The 17,092-nt window shown below is 39.3% G+C and overlaps 1 protein-coding gene across 2 annotated transcripts in view; it reads right to left on the bottom strand.

Annotated features, from left to right (window-relative positions):
- Plpp4 (phospholipid phosphatase 4) overlaps positions 1-17,092 on the bottom strand; it is a 112,949-nt gene that overhangs the window by 14,956 nt on the left and 80,901 nt on the right. The window lies entirely within an intron of this gene.

The raw sequence follows: 17,092 nt of genomic DNA, 5'->3' as shown, positions 1-17,092 counted from the left end.
ACATTATAAGGTCCGATAAATGTATTCATATCTTGCTAACATTGTCAACAACAGAAATATAAGCAGAAACCTACCAAGCCAGAGGAGTGAGAGGATACAAGAATCTGCCTGTTCTAGGTTGCAAATTCATTCCTTGGCGCTCTAGTCTGACACCATGTGAGGTGGGCACACATGCCCCTTAACTAGTAACAGGAAGGAAGCAGACACAAGATTTGTGGAAAGAGGACACGCCCCTTGCTTTCAGAGCTTGTGGAAGGTTTTCCTGGCCGTGGGAGCTGATTAAGAATATTTATATGTGGATCTGCTGGGAAAAGCAAAGATGCTCTCAAGCAGGGAGAAAGGGAAAGGGGATGGCTTCCCTCCCTGTTCCTGGCATTGAAGATGCTCACTTGCTATTGCCAATGAGACCAGACAAGCAGAGTATCACAACCAACAGAGCTGGTCCAGGGGGTGATGGCCAGAGCATCCCGTGACCAGGGTTACCTGCCTCCCTGGTGACACTGAGAAGCAATCACCAATTCTTGCGTGCAACCACCCAGATGAATTATCACAGATTTGCAACTCTCCTCTTGTTTATTGGTTCAGCTTAAGTGTAATGATGTGTTTTTTTCCCTTCTTCCTGTTGACTTTTAAATCAAGTAGAAAATCTTTGACCTTAATGATCATGAGAAATAAGAAAATTGGCATGGAAAAAGAAAAATCTTTAAAAAACAAATAAGATAAGAATCAGGGAGACAGACCTTGCTTTTACCACTTTTCACTTTTGCTAATTATAATAAATTTCTCAGACAAATGTATCATTTGGGGCACCAAAGACAGAATTGTGCTCTGATGATGCAATCTATGTGCATTTTCCATCTCTTATACTCAGAGAATTAGTATCTCCTTCTCCAAGAAGGAGAAAAACAACACTAGGGAATTGAGTGTTGTTGAATCTTGATGTTGGAGAATGTTTTGCACAGGATGCAAATGAAACTCCCCAGGACCATCTAAAGCCAAGGATGCGGGTAGCAACCTAGTTGTCTATACCCCATAAGGAGTGTGGTAGTGGAGATGAAGACTTGGGTTCCTATCTAAGCTCTGTCCTTCATAGAATACATGATTTTGGACAAGTTTCTTTTCTCCTCTGGGCTTTGGTTTTCTCTGCAAAATGAGAGTCTGAACTACAAGGGGTCACTACATCATATCACTGGAGGCTGGCCACACAGTGAGCAAATGGTAAAGCCACTGGATATTGGAGTCAGCTTTCCTGCAATGCTTATAAACAACAGAAGCCACCACGGCTTCCCCCTTCCACATCACACTGTTTGATGGAAAATGCTTATCAGGACTCAAATGTTCCTGGCAAGAGCTATAAAGAGTCCTGAGGACGGGAAGTGGTTTTGCCCATCTGAGCAGCCTAATCTACAGGAGGTCTAAATGCTCGGGATCACTTTTCCTTTTTCCAGCATGGATGATGAGTGGCGACGATCTGAAACATAAATGTAAGAAAGACTTCTGTAGGTGACATTCTTATACCCTTTTGCTTTCAGTCCACTTGTATGCTTAGATTTAGAGTCACCTGTAGATTACATGCAGTTGAATTTTTTAAATTTAATACTGTCATTCAAGCGTTTTGTTTTGATTGGTTTCTGTAATAATGAATTTATAATCAAATACATTTCTAAAAGTGAAAAAAGAAAAAAAAGAATAACCCTTCAAAAAAGAAAGAAATACCTTTTCCCTAATGCCTTAAGAGGAATTGGTCAGAGCCTGGGAAGGAGTATGATGAGACTATTTCAATAAAAAATAACTCATTGAGTCTCCAAAGGCTTCAGCATAACATAAATGAGGTGGTGAGATCTGAATAATAATGTTCCTGTTTAGAAAACACCAAAAAGTCAGTAGCCATTGACTTGCCCAAAGTGCTCATCTGATTAGTCTCTCCTGGAGAAGCCCCTGGGGTCCTAATGACTGGCACTGCCTGCTGTCTTCTAAAGAAGTGGCCTCCACTCCTCCCATCTTTTATGAGATGCTCCAGAACCTGCTCTGTATGATTTGTTAGGGAAATACAACTCTTAAACCCACCCCTAGCAGCCACAGTTGGTGCTCTCAGTCTGCACAGGAAAGAGACTTAAGGAGATCTGCTGTCCTTGGGGTGTTTGACTGACAGGCACAGTCCAAGATAGGTGCCAACTGTACAGCCCAATCAATCTTCTCTAAGTATTGTGTACTGGAAAAGGGGGAAGCAATTGGACTTGCAGCTACTGTCCTGAGCTAGGCTAGGCCTCTGCTTTGGTTACTGAAGAAAACTGCAGGACAATCCAGTCTCAGGAGCCCCAGGGGACTATCTAGTTGATGAGGCAGCATCCCAAACTTCCCCATTTTGTTTTTTTCTGAAAACAACCTTTCCAGGACTAAAGATCATCTATGCTCCTCTTGCACAACCCAGGAAACTGACCATAAACAGACAAGGAGCCTCAATTATTTGACATATACAAAGGATGTCTCCATCTATTGCCTACACCATCCACATTCAATAGATTTATGTTTATATGAGACGTGTGTGTGTGTTTCTGTGTGTGTGCACGTGTGCACATGCGCACGTGCGCACATGTGTGTGTGTGAAGTCTGGGGGACCATTTGGGAAAGCAAGTTTCTTAAGTTTCATCTCCGTGACCTTCACAGACACTGCTAATTGATCAAGAGACTTTATTCAGAAAGCCAGCTTCAGGCTCAGAATCTCTCTTAAGATAGTTATCACAGCAATGACCTGCTCTGGGCAGCAAATTGAAATCCACTTGCTGGCTTCTCTTAAATCATTTAATCCAAGTCAGCACTGTCACAAGAAAAGAACTCTCAAAGGTGTCTGAAGACTTGGGTTCTAAATCACAGTGAGGTCTCCGGCATCAATCCTGTCTAGTCTCTGAGTGGGGATAACAAGAGCCATGTCAGCCAGCTCTCAAAAGACTCGACATTTGTGAAAGTGATTTGTAAACAGAAATTCAACATACAAATGCAAGGTGTTATAACTGTAAAGCTGAGGCGGCGGTTATCTAGAAATACTGAGTGTAAATGCTGGATTCTATTTCTAAGTCCAAGTTAGTCCCACTTTGCAACACAGAAATATCACAAAATTCCCAAACCCAGGACTTCTATTTGCAGCAGTGTGGCAGACTAGACACCTTGTTTGAAATAATTAAATTCTGGATGAAATATAAAACCCCCCAATAAACCTTTCACATATATCACTGCCTTGAAAGAGAGAAGAATTAATGAAAGCCAGGTTCCCCAAAATGAAGGGAACAAGGTACAAGGGAGGAGTATGGACAGGTTGGACCAGGCTGGGCTCTGTGGGGAGGGACTTGCTGACCTGGAGCTCCACAGTGGCATCTTGGTGACACACAGTGAGTCTGTGTGTGTGAAGGGACAAGGTATCAGGCCCATTCAAAATAGAACAGATGGAGAATATAACAGAAGACTTCAGATAAATCTCAGACCCTAGGACTACACCACCTGCTTAAGAGGAAGTAAGACAAGAGGCTGCCCTTCAGAAGGACACCTCAGGGGAACTTGTCCCCCTCCTGTCTTAAAGCTATGTGGAGAGACTCCGTAACTATGAGCCAACTGTCACAGGGCTTCTGTGTCCAATTCATGCTTCTGAGATAATCTTCCAAAATCCTTAAGTGGGAAACTAATTTTGAGTGGCCCTGAGGTAAGAGCTCTCGGGCAATTGGCAAAAGTCCTCTCTAGAGGAATTCAGCTTCAATCCAGACATCCAGATATTCCACCAAAAGAGAGTTCTAGAAGAAATTAAAAGCCCAGAGTAAGAAAACTCAAAACGAAAAGATTTCAGGTCATCATGAGAATACACAGGACAGATCGACTCATAATACTATAATTACAATGCACATAGCTATTTGTAATATTCAAGAAAGTATAGAGAAGCTTGAAAGTAAGAACAGAAGACTAGCATTATAAAGCAATACTACAGTAGATCTTTTAAAGACCAAGTACAATTTTGATAAAAGAAAAAATACAATAATTGAATTTTAAAACTCAATAGACGGGATAAATAACACCTGAGAAAACGTTGGATAAAGAATAAGTAAATGGTAAGATACATTCAATCAATAAATGGGCTAAGGAACTGAACAGACACTTCACAGAAGAAGAAATACAATTGATCAACAAATATATGAAAAAGTGTTCAACATCTCTAGCAATGACAGAAATGCAAATCAAAACTACTCTAAGAGTTCATCTCACTCCTGTCAGAATGGCAATCAAGAATATAAGCAACAATAAATGTTGGCGAGGATGTGGGGGAAAAGGTACACTCATACATTGCTGGTGGGACTGCAAATTGGTACAACCAATATGGAAGGCAGTATGGAGATTCCTCAGAAAACTGGGAATGGAACCACCATTTGACCCAGCTATCCCACTCCTTGGTTTATACCAAAGGACTTAAAATCATCATGCTATAGAAATGGAGCCATATCAATGTTTATAGCAGCTTAATTCACAATAGCTAGACTATGGAACCAACCTAGGTGTCCCTCAATAGATGAATGGATAAAGGAAATGTGGTATACATACTCCATGGCATATTACTCAGCTTTAAAGAAGAGTGAAATTGTGGCATTTCACAGTAAAATGATTGGAGTTGGAGAATATCATGCTAAGAGAAATCAGCCAATCCCACAAAACCAAAGACTGCATGTTTTCTCTAATATGCGGATGCTAATTCACAATAAGACGGGGGGGCACTATGGAAGAATAGTGTCACCTTAGATTAGGTAGAGGGAAGTGATGGGAGGGAAGGGGAGGGGATGTAGGGATAGGAAAGAATATAGAATGAAACAGACATTATTACTGTATGAATATATGTGACTACATGATCAATATGATTCTGCAACATTTAGACTCAGAAAAATGAGAAATTATATCCCATCTATGTATGATATATCGAAGTGCATAAATGTATTTTACTTTCATTAACTAATTTAAAAAATTTTTTAAAAAGATACATTCAAATTTTGTTCAGAATTCAATAAAAAATAAGAGAAAAAAATGAAAAATAAGGAAAGGTTAAGTGACATGAATAATGTAACAAGAAGATCTAACAAATGTCTAACGGGAGTCTAAGTTAGAAAGTGATAGAATGGAGAAGAGGCCACATTCAAATAGGTGATGGTTGAGAAGATCTCAGAATGTTAAAAGACACAAACCTGAAATTTATAAAGCCCAATAAATCCCAAGCGAGTCACATTAAAGAAAATCCATGCCTAGAAGCATAAGAAAACTTCATGACATACAAGAAAAAGCAAGATATTAAAACCATCCCCAAAGGAAGAAAAGAATATCTGCAAAGGAGTAGCACTAAGACTTACAGCTGACTTCAAAACAGCCCCCATAGCCCAGCTAAAAGGCAGTAAAATAATGCATAGCTTGGATCTTAAATGTCCCTAAATGCTCATGTGCTGAAGGCCTGGTCCCCAGCTGGTGGTGCTATTGGGAGTTGGTGGAAACTTCAGGAGATGGGGCCGACCAGAGGAAGTGGGTCGCTGCAGGTATGACCTCACAAGGTGTGTTAGGACCGTGGCTCCTTTCTCTCCACCCCACCCCCCTTTTTCTTCTTCCTGGCCACCATGAGGCAAGCAGCTTTTCTCTGCCATGTGTCTCCACCATGATGGACTACTCACTAAAAGCCACTGGGCCAAGTGACCATGGGCTGGAATCTCTGAAACTATATGCCAAAATAACTCTTTCCTCCTTTTGAGTTGTTTATATTAGTTATTTTATCACAGTAACAGAAAACTAACAAATACAAATGTTATCTTCAAAGTTCAAAGAGAAAAACTGTTGAATTAGATTTCTGCATTGAATAGAACTACCTTTCAAGAATGAAATCAAGGGAAGAAAATTTAGGAAATTTAAAGGATATATTTTAGGCAGGAAGTGGAAAGAATGAGATGGAGAAAAGACTGGGAAGTAAAGATATTGCATATATGTAAGCTAAACTATGTGCAGGCTGGTGGCTTTGTTGGGATGAATGGGAAGCATCAGGCTAGAATTAAAACATCAGACAAAACTAGGAAGGTAGACTGCACTGATCAGAGTTAAAGCATTTAACTTCCTTACATTTGTTAGAGTAGAGAAAAAATTTATTAATTCAGACTTTATGTGCATTAAAATAAGGTTTATAGAACTCTCCAACAATAACAAAAAACATGAAAAAAGAATCACACATGAAAACAGTACAAGAAAGAAGAAAGAAGAGTATAAAATGATATAAATAAAAAAACTTCTAATATTTCAGTAATGACAAGAAACATAATTGCAATTAGCCTCTTAGATAAAGATTTTTTTAAATATATACATAAAATATAGGGTACAATAAACAGAAAAAGATATGAGGAAAATATTAACCAATAGAAAGTTGGTGTCAATATTAATGTTGGATGGTCTTCATTGTAAAAAGTAGTATTAGAGACAGAGGTGGTCACAGCTTAAGTATAAAGATTGTAAAAGGTATAACAACAAGTATGATAATTCTTAACATTGTTTACGTCTCATAAAATGTACAAAATTATAAATACCATGGAACCACAACAGCTTACACACTAGTGCAAAGTTTTAATACAGATTTCTGTAATAAATTAAGAATGAACAGAAAAACTAGAAATACACATGATATGAATAGCACAATTAACAAGATTGGTCTAATGGATATATAACACTTTGTGTTCAATTATCTTTTAAATTATTTTTTGGTATTGGGGATTCAACCCACGTGCTTTACCACTCATCCACATCCCCGGTCCTTTTTATTTTTTATTTTGAGACAGACTAAGTTGCTGAGGGCCTGGCTAAGTTGCCAAGGCAGCCTTGAATTTGTTGCTGGGATTACACACATGTGACACTGTGCCTGGCCTGTGTCCAGTGATTTTAAAACTCACATTCTTTTTAAGCCATATGGAATATTCAAAAAAAACTGACCATATAATAAACCTCAAATCTAGCCTTAAGATCAAAAGTTTGGTCATTTTTATAGATTATATTATCTGACTGCAATGTAATTAAACATAAATAATTTTTTAAATATAGTGAGAAAAACATCTATGTTTGGGATTTTTTTTTTTTAAACAAAAAAGCTTTTGTAAGTATCTTATGAATCAAATAATTAAATAATAAAAATTACAAAATATTTAGAAATAAATCTGATGACATGCATTAAAATTTATGAAATATAGCTAAAGCAATATTTAGAGAAAAGTTTATAGCCTAAATTGCTTACATTAGAAAAAGAAGAAAAGTCAAGTTTTATTGAGCTGAACTTAATAAATTAAATAGAGAACAGCAGAATAAATTCAAAAATTGAGATGGGATAATACAGATTATCAGCATAATAATGAAAGTAAACAAGCACATGGTAAAGACATTAAAGGCAAAAATTAGCTCTTTGAAAAGACTTATAAAATAGATTAACCTCTGAGAAGACTACATTGTTTTGAGAAAGTATAGACACATAAGCAATACAGAAACGAATAATGAAGATATGAAATTAGAAACATTGATATTAAGAAATACTTTGTGTTGACACATTTGAATGTTTGTATGAAAAGACTGTTATAAAAATAAATAGAAATCATGAAGTATCTCAAGAAAAAATATTTTAAAACCTAAGGGTTTTTTAACCCTAAGTAAATTGACTCAGTATTTTTAAACCTAATGTTTTGGGGGTATATGGGCCAGATATCCCTAAAGGAAAAATAACCATCAGATATAAAATCTTTACAGAGATATTTTAAAGGAGGGAACATTCATTTTATAAAGCTTGTTAATTGTGTTGTTCAAGTCTTACATAGGTTCCCCTTTATGTTTGACACTGAAATACATATTTAGGTTTACAATCATTTTTGTGGATTTTGTAGGTCTTTATTTCATTTTTGCATTTTTGTCTTGTTTTGGTAATAATGATTCCAAAAATCAAACAAATATGATAAAAGAAATGAGACTTACTTCCCAATAACAAATGTTACCAAAAAAGTCATATGAATATAATATGTTTAAAGCATTCCATTGAGATTGTCACGAAACATGGATGCACATTGGGAGATCTTAATTAAAGCATAATTTATTATGCTTTAATTAAGCATAATAAGGTTGTATGATACTCTACATAGAAAACTCAAAATAACACATGGACAAATAATTAGAATTACCAGAGAGTTTAGCAAAATTTCCACGTAAAAAAATCAAATCACCAAAATCAACTACATTTCTAGACAATAAAAAGCAATCATCTACAAAATGTTATTTAAAAAATAAAATTATAAAATAGCAGTAAAAATATAAAATATCTAATAATTAAGCTAATAAATAGTGTACAAACCCTTTAAAAAGAAAATTTTGAAACTACTAAAAAAAACATTAAGGCCTAGATAGACTCATACACTACATACATAGATAGGAAGATACCATTTCTCTCCAAACTGAATCATCGATTAAATAAAATTCCCAATCAAAATCTCAAGAAGAGTTTTCCATGGAACTTGACCAGCTGAGAATAGCTAAGACACTTCTGAAGAAGAGAGAGGAGGTGCACAATCCTCCACTTCCAGTTATACCAGGGTGGATTCCCTGAGACCCAGCCAATTAGGTGTGGTCATGTGACTGTTTCAGCCAATGAAATCTAAGTGACAAGTTTCAGTTCTGGGAGGAAGCCAATGAGCTAAGGCTTGATTCTACGGCTCTCTGGGCCTGGAGCCGTGCTATCTCGAGCACACTTTTACGTATTAATAAAACTTCTGTTGAGCTCCAGATTGCCCACAACTGTACATGGGGCATGAAACAAACCCTTTTAGTTTTAAGCTACTGAGATTTACACTCTGCAGCCCAACCTATCTTGAGCAATAGGGAGATTTACCCTGCTTAAAACTTATTATAAAGCCACATGATTAGGACACCACATGTTGGTACAGGACTAAGCAAACAGACCCTTGGATCAGGATGGAGAGTCAAGAGAAAGACCCTTCCTTGCACCCCAGGAGACACGGCAGAGGTATTATTGTTGATCAGCACAGATCAATAAACAGTGCTGGGAAAGTTGAGGATTCAGATGGGGAACCTAAAACTGACCTGCTACCACACACCACCCCCAGAAATCAATTCCATATGGATAAAGGCCTAAAGGAGAAAGCAAAACTAAGAGTTTTTTTTTTTTTTTTTTTAGAAGAAACACACTCTTGCAGGTAGAAGATATGTCATTAAATAGACAAGAAGTAATAACCTCAAAGGAAAAGATTGATACAACCAGTTGCATTTAATACAGAGAACTTGGTTCATCCAAATACACAGCAAGTCCTGGATTGCACACTGGTTTGACAGAAGCTTTAGAAGGACTGGTGGTTACTTTGGGGAAATCTGAAGACAGTTCATGTTATGTCATGAAATAAAAATAACTCCAATGGTTAACTAGAGATTATTGATTGAAAATTAAATTTTATTACATACCTCCTCCAAATGTGCACTAAAGTGCTAATGTTGGTGACCTCTAAGCAGCAGAAATATAAAGTTCTTCATTGTCAAAAAAAAAAAGTTTACTTCTCTGTATGTCCTAACTTTCTACAGTGTGCATCTACTGCTTCTTTAAATAATGAAAAGAAAAAGACAAGTACAAAGATAGAAAGAATTTTTGTCACAAATACAACCAACAAAGAAATAACGCCCAGAAAATTTTTTATTGGTCAAAAGACACAAGCTCATATGTCAAAAAACTACAAATTCCATTAAACTTGAGAAAAGATGGTTCTGCTCATTAGCCAAAAGGAAAACACACACCACCACCACCCCAGGGGCTGCCGTCCCATTCTCTAGACTGGCCAAAGCCAACCTGTGACAATGTCAAGTGCCCATGAGGCTATGGGGGGGGGCAAGGGGAACTGTCATAACTTACTGAACAGAGGATAAGAATAGCTTGGCATTATTTATTAAAGTTGAAAATTAGCAAATGATCCAAAAAAACCTTACTGTGAGGAATATGTCTGAGAATTACATGTGCAATATGTGCCCCAGGGATTCAGCCACACCGTTCATAAAGGTCCAAGTTGGAGATGATCCAAAGTCCATGGATAGTAGCATGACTTTTAAAACTGTGGCATAGTCATGCCTTAGAATACCACCCAGCAATGAAAATGAACACACTCCTGCTTTGATACTTCATAAAGAGGAAAATCTCCAAAAGAAAAAAAATTGATGAGCAAAAGTTGAAAATTACAAAAATGTATTCTGTACGACTCCATTTATGTAATGTTCAAATCAGGAAAAACCCAAACAATATATTGCTTTAGGGGTGTGTGTGTGTGTATAAAACTACCTAAAAAAGCAATTCTTTTTGTTGTTATTGGGTTTTGTGGTTTGTTCTTTGGTATCAGGGATTGAATTCAGGGATGCTTAACCACTGAACCACATCCCCAGCCCTTTTAATTTTTTTTTTAAATTTTGAGACAAGATCTCACTATGTTGCTTAGGGCCTCACTAAGTTGCTGAAGCTAGTTTTGAACACTGATCCTTCTGCCTTAGCCTCCAGAGCTGCTGGGACTACAGGTGTGTGTACTGTGCTTGGCTAAAAAGCAGTGATCTTTAAGATTTCAAAATATTGACTACCATGGGAGAGAAGAATCAGCCACTAGGGAGGGTTATGCTGGGTTTCTAAGGTTGTAGTTAAATTTTATTTCTTAATCCAAGTGGATACATTGAGTCTATTTTCTATTATCATTTAACATTTTCTAATAGTTAATAATAATGATAGTATTATTTAAGCCATATGGACAGATTTTAGGTATAATTTTGTTCACAGATTTCATCATTAGCTAATTCTCCCTGTTAAACAATGGCAGGGTGCCAAGAAAATTCTAAGGTTCAGAAGCCAATGTCGAGTCACAGTCATCAAGCCATTGACTCAATAGCAGGGACTATGCAGCCACTATTTGGTCATGATCAGGAAGTCGGATCACTTGTGAAAGGAACTATATATAAGTCCCCGTATCTGGTCTCCTTTCCTTGTGAAAACGCCACTCGAAAAGCCCCAGGACCACAGGGCAGGCCTTCAGCAGGCCACGGCTCTGCATTCCAACTGAAGAACATGCTAATGATGATAATGTACTGGATTAGGTTTTCAGAGACAAATAAATACTATAATTATGGAGACTTTAAACTGCGTTTTTATGACGACAATGATTTAGTTAACCAGAAAACAGAAGCAACAAAGGAAGCCAGCCCGAACATCCTCACGTTATTCAAGCGCAACGAACTCCAGCTAATACTTAATTACAAGCGGCGTATGGAGGATCAGAGGAGAATAAGACATGGCATTCTCCAAGGTACTTGATTGATTTCTCAGATTACAAAATTCAAGCCACTGAGAATTCTGCAAACATTGATTTAGCAGGAAGGAGCCCAGAGAGCCAGAGTTTGCAAAGGGAATAAATACAGAACAAATGAAACCGACCAGGTTGCCTGTTCCAGAGTTTACATCAGAATGCACTTCAAGCTTCACTGCCATTTTATGTTTCTAATGCAGATATTTCCTAAGGGTGAAAAGACAGACTTCATCCCTTTTCTCCTCTTCATTACAACACCTGTGACTTTGTGCCATTTGTTATGTTTTGCATAATTTGCATGGGCTCAGAAAAATGCTAAACCAGGACCTGAATGATTTATTTTCTTTGAAAATTATTAGCAATGAGGCATGCCCTACAAAAAATAAAATAAAATAAAATACACTTATTACAAAGTTTTGGAGGTAGAAAAACAGCATGAATCATCAACAGGAGATGTCTTCACTAATTCAACATCTTGACCTAAATTCAGTTGGCCCTTCATATCTGTGGGTTTTGCATCAGTGGATTTAACCTGTTGCAGATCAAAACTTATTTGGAGGGCTGGGGTTGGGGCTCAGTGGTAGAGCACTTGCCTGGCATGCATGAGGCACTGGGTTCCATCCTCAGCACCACATAAAAATAATAAATAAAAGAAAGATATTGTGTCCATCTACAACTAAAAAATATTTTTTAAAAATCTATTTGGAAAAAATAGTATGTTTGTACTGGATACAGACATTCTTTTTCCTTGTCACTATTTCCTAAACAATACAGCACAACAACTATTTACATTGACGAGGTATTATAAGTAAACCGAAATCATCTAAAGTATATAGGAGGATGTGCAGAGGTTATATGCAAATACTACACCATTTTATAGGGACTTGAACATCCAATGGTTTCAGTATCTTCAGGAGGTACTAGAACCAATGCCTCACAGATTCTGAGGGAGGACCACATGATAGCTAACCATGTATGCGAAATAGCACCTAAATGTTGGATCCTAACATCACTGCTTAACATTTGAGTGAATTTGGGCAAGATACTTTACCCTTGGTCCTTGTCTGCAAAATGGGATTAATAAGAATGTCTTTCTCATAGGGTTTTTCTGAGAATTAACTAAGACAATGCATAGAGAACAGTGTGTGCCTAGCATACAGTGAGTGCTCAATAAATGTTTTTTTGGGGCCTGCTGATATATAGTCAGCAGAAAACCTCTATGCTTAGTTTAATATATTCAAGGGAAGGCTGGACTTTTTCTGCATCTCTTCTATTGCAAATGACAAGCTTAAATTTTATGCTCATGCCTACCCTTCAACATCCTTCCTGTGAAATCTGAACACACCCTGCATTCGCAAACAGACGCTTGGGCCAGAAATAGTTTAAGTTAAATATAACTGTTCTACTCCCACTGTGATTTCTAGAAAGAGGAGGACAAAAAAAAAAATCAGAAAAATCAAGAACAATGTCAGCCACCTGTTAGCTTAAGGGACCTGCAGGACTTGAAGAATCACCTCTCAGCACAATGAGACCTTCCACATGTGATCAAGAATTACTTCCAGGAATCTTTGCAAAAGATGAATAACAGGAATGATGCTTGGTGAGGAAAATATCTTGATTTGCTTAAAAAACGATTTAAAGAAAAAACTGGAAGTTAAAGACCATAACTGTTGGTAAGGGTCTGGCAATACTCACAGAATGGAGTATGACATCTCCTAATAACCATCATCCTTTTCCTAAGTCAGAGAGGAAGGCAAGCAGTCCTGTGAGCCATGAGCCACCAGGCTGAGCGAGCAGGGCAGATGAGGTCCCAGGCAGTCTGGTTCCATGGTAGACACAGCCAGGAACTCTCTGGAAGAATCCCTCCGTCATTGTCTTTCTGTCCTTCCCAGAACAAAGTTCCGGCAGAACAGATGCTGTTGCCCTTAATTTAGTGCCTGGCACCCAAGAGATAATCAATAAATATCTTCCAGATTAATGAAGGAGATGTCACACAATCTGCTCAAGATCACAGCTGGTGACAGATACGAGATTCCAAATTACCTTCATTCATTCACATATGTGAACAGGCACTGAGGTAGGCAGGCCTCAAATCCCTCGCTCCTTCCTTCTGCGCCCAGTGGGCCTCGATTCAGTAGGTGTTTGCCAAAGTAACTGCTAAGAAGCTCAACAGGCTGAGCATCCGGGGGCTCTTTGGAGGTTTGGTAGCTGACTATATAACTAAGCTGAGAAAGTACTGATGTCATCCTGCTTAAGAGCCCAGCCCTTATTTCTGTTTGCTGTTTCTAGATGTATCAAAAGAGATTGACAAGCAAGTTGCTAAGAAAATCCCCTGTGATGTTATGAGAAGCCAAGTCTTCACTACCTAAGCAGCTTCCCATACCCTGTGCACCACACAGGGAAAACATAAAATGTGATTCCAACATAAGGAAAAAATCTCACTGGGACCAAGCACATCATTTGAAAGCTCCCATATCCTTCAGATCAACCAAGTAAAGACAAAACGTTTCCAACCTGACTTGTGGGAATAAAAGTTCTTCCAGAGTCAGACATTCCTTGCCCTTTCTTCCCCAGAGGCTTTGCTATTTGTACTCAGCTTGGCTTTACTGCTTTTCATTTATTTCTTACTTGCTGGTATTTTTCCTACTCCCTTCCAACCCCACTTCACAAATTTGCCACTCACTTTATGGGAAATTATCAGTATTCCAAAAACTTTCCAAAAGCAGATTTGGGGCAGGAAGGACGCGGGCGTATGCTACCTTCAGAAGCCAGCAGACAGAGCCAGCAGGCCTTCACCAGCAGCAGGGACACAGAGGCAGCAGCTGGAGTCTTTCCAGGAACTATGAGTATCTCCACCTGGAGCCTGGAATGAATGGGGAGGCCTTGGGAGTCCGAAGGAAACCTGGGTGTGTGTCCCCTTGTAACTCATTTATTCTTCAATTATATCTCACAATCTCTGATACTTAAATCTATCTCATCTGAAGCAATCACTGGCTTCATCCAAGTGGATCTGCCCCTTTTCAGCTGCTAACCGGTCTGTCAGATCCACTGATCCACGGCTCACCTGGGAGGCTAGCAGCCCTGCAATGTCCCTTCCCTGACTTCACAAAATCCTGCATCTTCCTCAACTTGCCGTATGTTCTCACTGCACTGTTTGCTATGTTAATCTGTTGAGGCTGCTGTAATAAATACCATAGATGGGCTGACTTACAAACAGAAATTTATTTCTCGCAGTTCTGTAGACTGAGAAGTCTCCATCGAGGCAGACCCAATATCTAGTGAGGCCAGTTTCCTGGCTTATGGGTGGCTCCTTCCTGCTATGACCTCACATGGGGGAAGAGCAGGGAGCTTTTGGGGGCTTATTCCTGCTCATGAGGGCTTCACCTGATGACCTAATTACTTCCCAAAGTCCCTACTTCGAAAACCATCACATGGGTGATTAGGTTTCAACACATAAACTTTAGAGGGGGACACATTCAGACCATAGCAATGGTCATATTAAAATATCCAATCATCAGGGAGGACTAAGTAAAGAAGAGAGGCTCCCTCCAGGATTTGGCAGGAAGAGGTGTTAGCCAGCAGGTTAACTTTGAGGCAGTGGACATCAACATCGTCCCACATGTTTTCTTTCACAGCATGCCGACTTTGATTTCCCCACGCAATCACCTAACTCAAAGAATCCAAGCAACCATCAGATGACAGTAACTTAGAGGATAAAATCCCTAATGTCTGCACTGTCTGTATTGTATCAATCAGCAGGAGAGGAGGATCTTAGAGCCCCAGCTTCCTCCCTCGTGTCCTTCAAAGACCTTCTCCTGCATCAGTTCCACCAGCCCCAGTCCTGTCACTCAGCTCCTTGAAGAGGTCTGGAAATCAGCATAGCCGATACGCCTCTCCCATCCTTGATGCAAGTCTACAGCTTTGAGGAAATGAGGCCCAGGGGTAAAGCTGGTTTGTGTTCTGCAGCACCAAAGTAGGTCACAGATTCAGTAAAGTTCAGTTAAAAAAAAAAAAAAAAAAACCTGAAGCCAACCCACTTGTCAAGTCAGTCAAAATGGTCTATCTGGTCTACCAGGCAGACGGCTTTCCTGGGAATGAAGACACAGTCATGCACATTGAATTTAAATGACCAAGTCCCTGAGAATTGCCAAGGTACTCTTATTGCTGGCCACTAGTGATAGAATGATGATGGATTGACGTGAAAGCCCTGAAAGCAAATCAGATTCCGGGTTTCTATCCAGAGACGGGATGATGAGCATCACCCTGATCTCAGCCTCATGGTGTCATCACTGGGTAAAGAAGTGGAGACTCAGTGAAGGGTCGTGTTCCTATGGGCAGCCACGTACTGAGTTTAGAAAAAAACGCCCCAGGCCCTAGGAAAACAGGGCTTTTGTCCATGAATAAATCTAGCCTGCCAGGATCTAGAAAAATTTGTGGACTTCACAAAATACATTAGTATTGTTTCTGGTTTGGGCTTATTAGAAACAAAACTGCTATTAGTATTTTGTACAATTTCTATATACGTACCTGGATCTATAGGGCTGAGTTTTATTATGAGGCCATTCATTCCATAAATATTTATTCAGTTTTGCTAGTGCCTGGGCAGTTCTGGGGGACAAACATCAGACTTGGTTTCAGCCTTATGGAGTTTAGTGATAGGAATCATTACCACCTGCAAATAGTATTAGGACAGAAATAACGTGCTCTGGGAAGAGAGGATGGTTCATGGGAGCAGCAGAGACTCCACTTCAGGAGCCAGCACTGTGAAGAGCATCAGGAAGGGTGGCCAACAAGGGATTGGCCATGCAGGCTGTGAAGAGGAGGAGGGATGCACTCAAGGGTTTGTCAGAAGGGCCGTGGGGCTGGGATGCAGCTCAGCAGCAGAGTGTGGGTTCACACACCAGCCCCAGGTTCAATCTCCAGTACACGTGCATGCACACGCACGTACACACACACAGCCGAAGGCAAGTGTGGCTGGGACAGAGAAAAGCCTGAGATGAGGTGTGGGATCAGGCCGAACCAGAATTTTGCAGGGTGGTTTAGAACACGGTGAGTCATTTGAATTTTATTCTAAGAGTCTGATTTTTATCCTAAGCATGTTAAAGAGCAGCAGAAAATCAATTGGTTGCTGTGCGAATGGCCAGGAGATGAGCAAAAGTGGAAGCAGAGGGGCTGGATGAGGAGCCGTTCATCAGCTTCAGTATCAGTGGGCAATACCTGACCTTGGGTGGCCCTGAGAGTTGACAGCGTCATTTCAGATACCACTTAAAGGCGGTCACAGTTCACGTCCTGCTTATTTTTCAAAATTAAAATAAATACTGTAGGAAAGCCTTCACCATTTAAGTTCCTCTTAAATGTCCTTGAGCTGCCCACGTGTACGGATGGTGTATCTGGAAGTGTCCAAACATGTTTGCTTTGGATCCAGTTATTTTTAAGATGAAATTTATATGCAGTGAAATACATAGATCCTAAGGCCTGAAAGACATAGACATTTGCATATGACCCATAAAGCTAGAGAATACTCCACCCCCCCAGAAAGTTCAGTGACAGCCCTTCCCAGGCTGTGCTCCCCCAGGTCTTGCCCTCCCGCCCCTCAGAACAAATATCCTGGTTTCTACTCCATCTACCAGTTTTAACTGGTTTTGGATTTCACATAAACAGAGTACAGCACACATTCTTTTGTGGCTGAATTTCTTTCCTCAACATAGCATTCTTGATATTAA

This window comes from Marmota marmota, unplaced genomic scaffold (genome assembly GCF_001458135.2).
Source record: "Marmota marmota marmota unplaced genomic scaffold, marMar, whole genome shotgun sequence".
NCBI classification, from domain to species: domain Eukaryota; kingdom Metazoa; phylum Chordata; class Mammalia; order Rodentia; family Sciuridae; genus Marmota; species Marmota marmota.
This window is presented reverse-complemented; position numbering and strand designations above follow the sequence as displayed.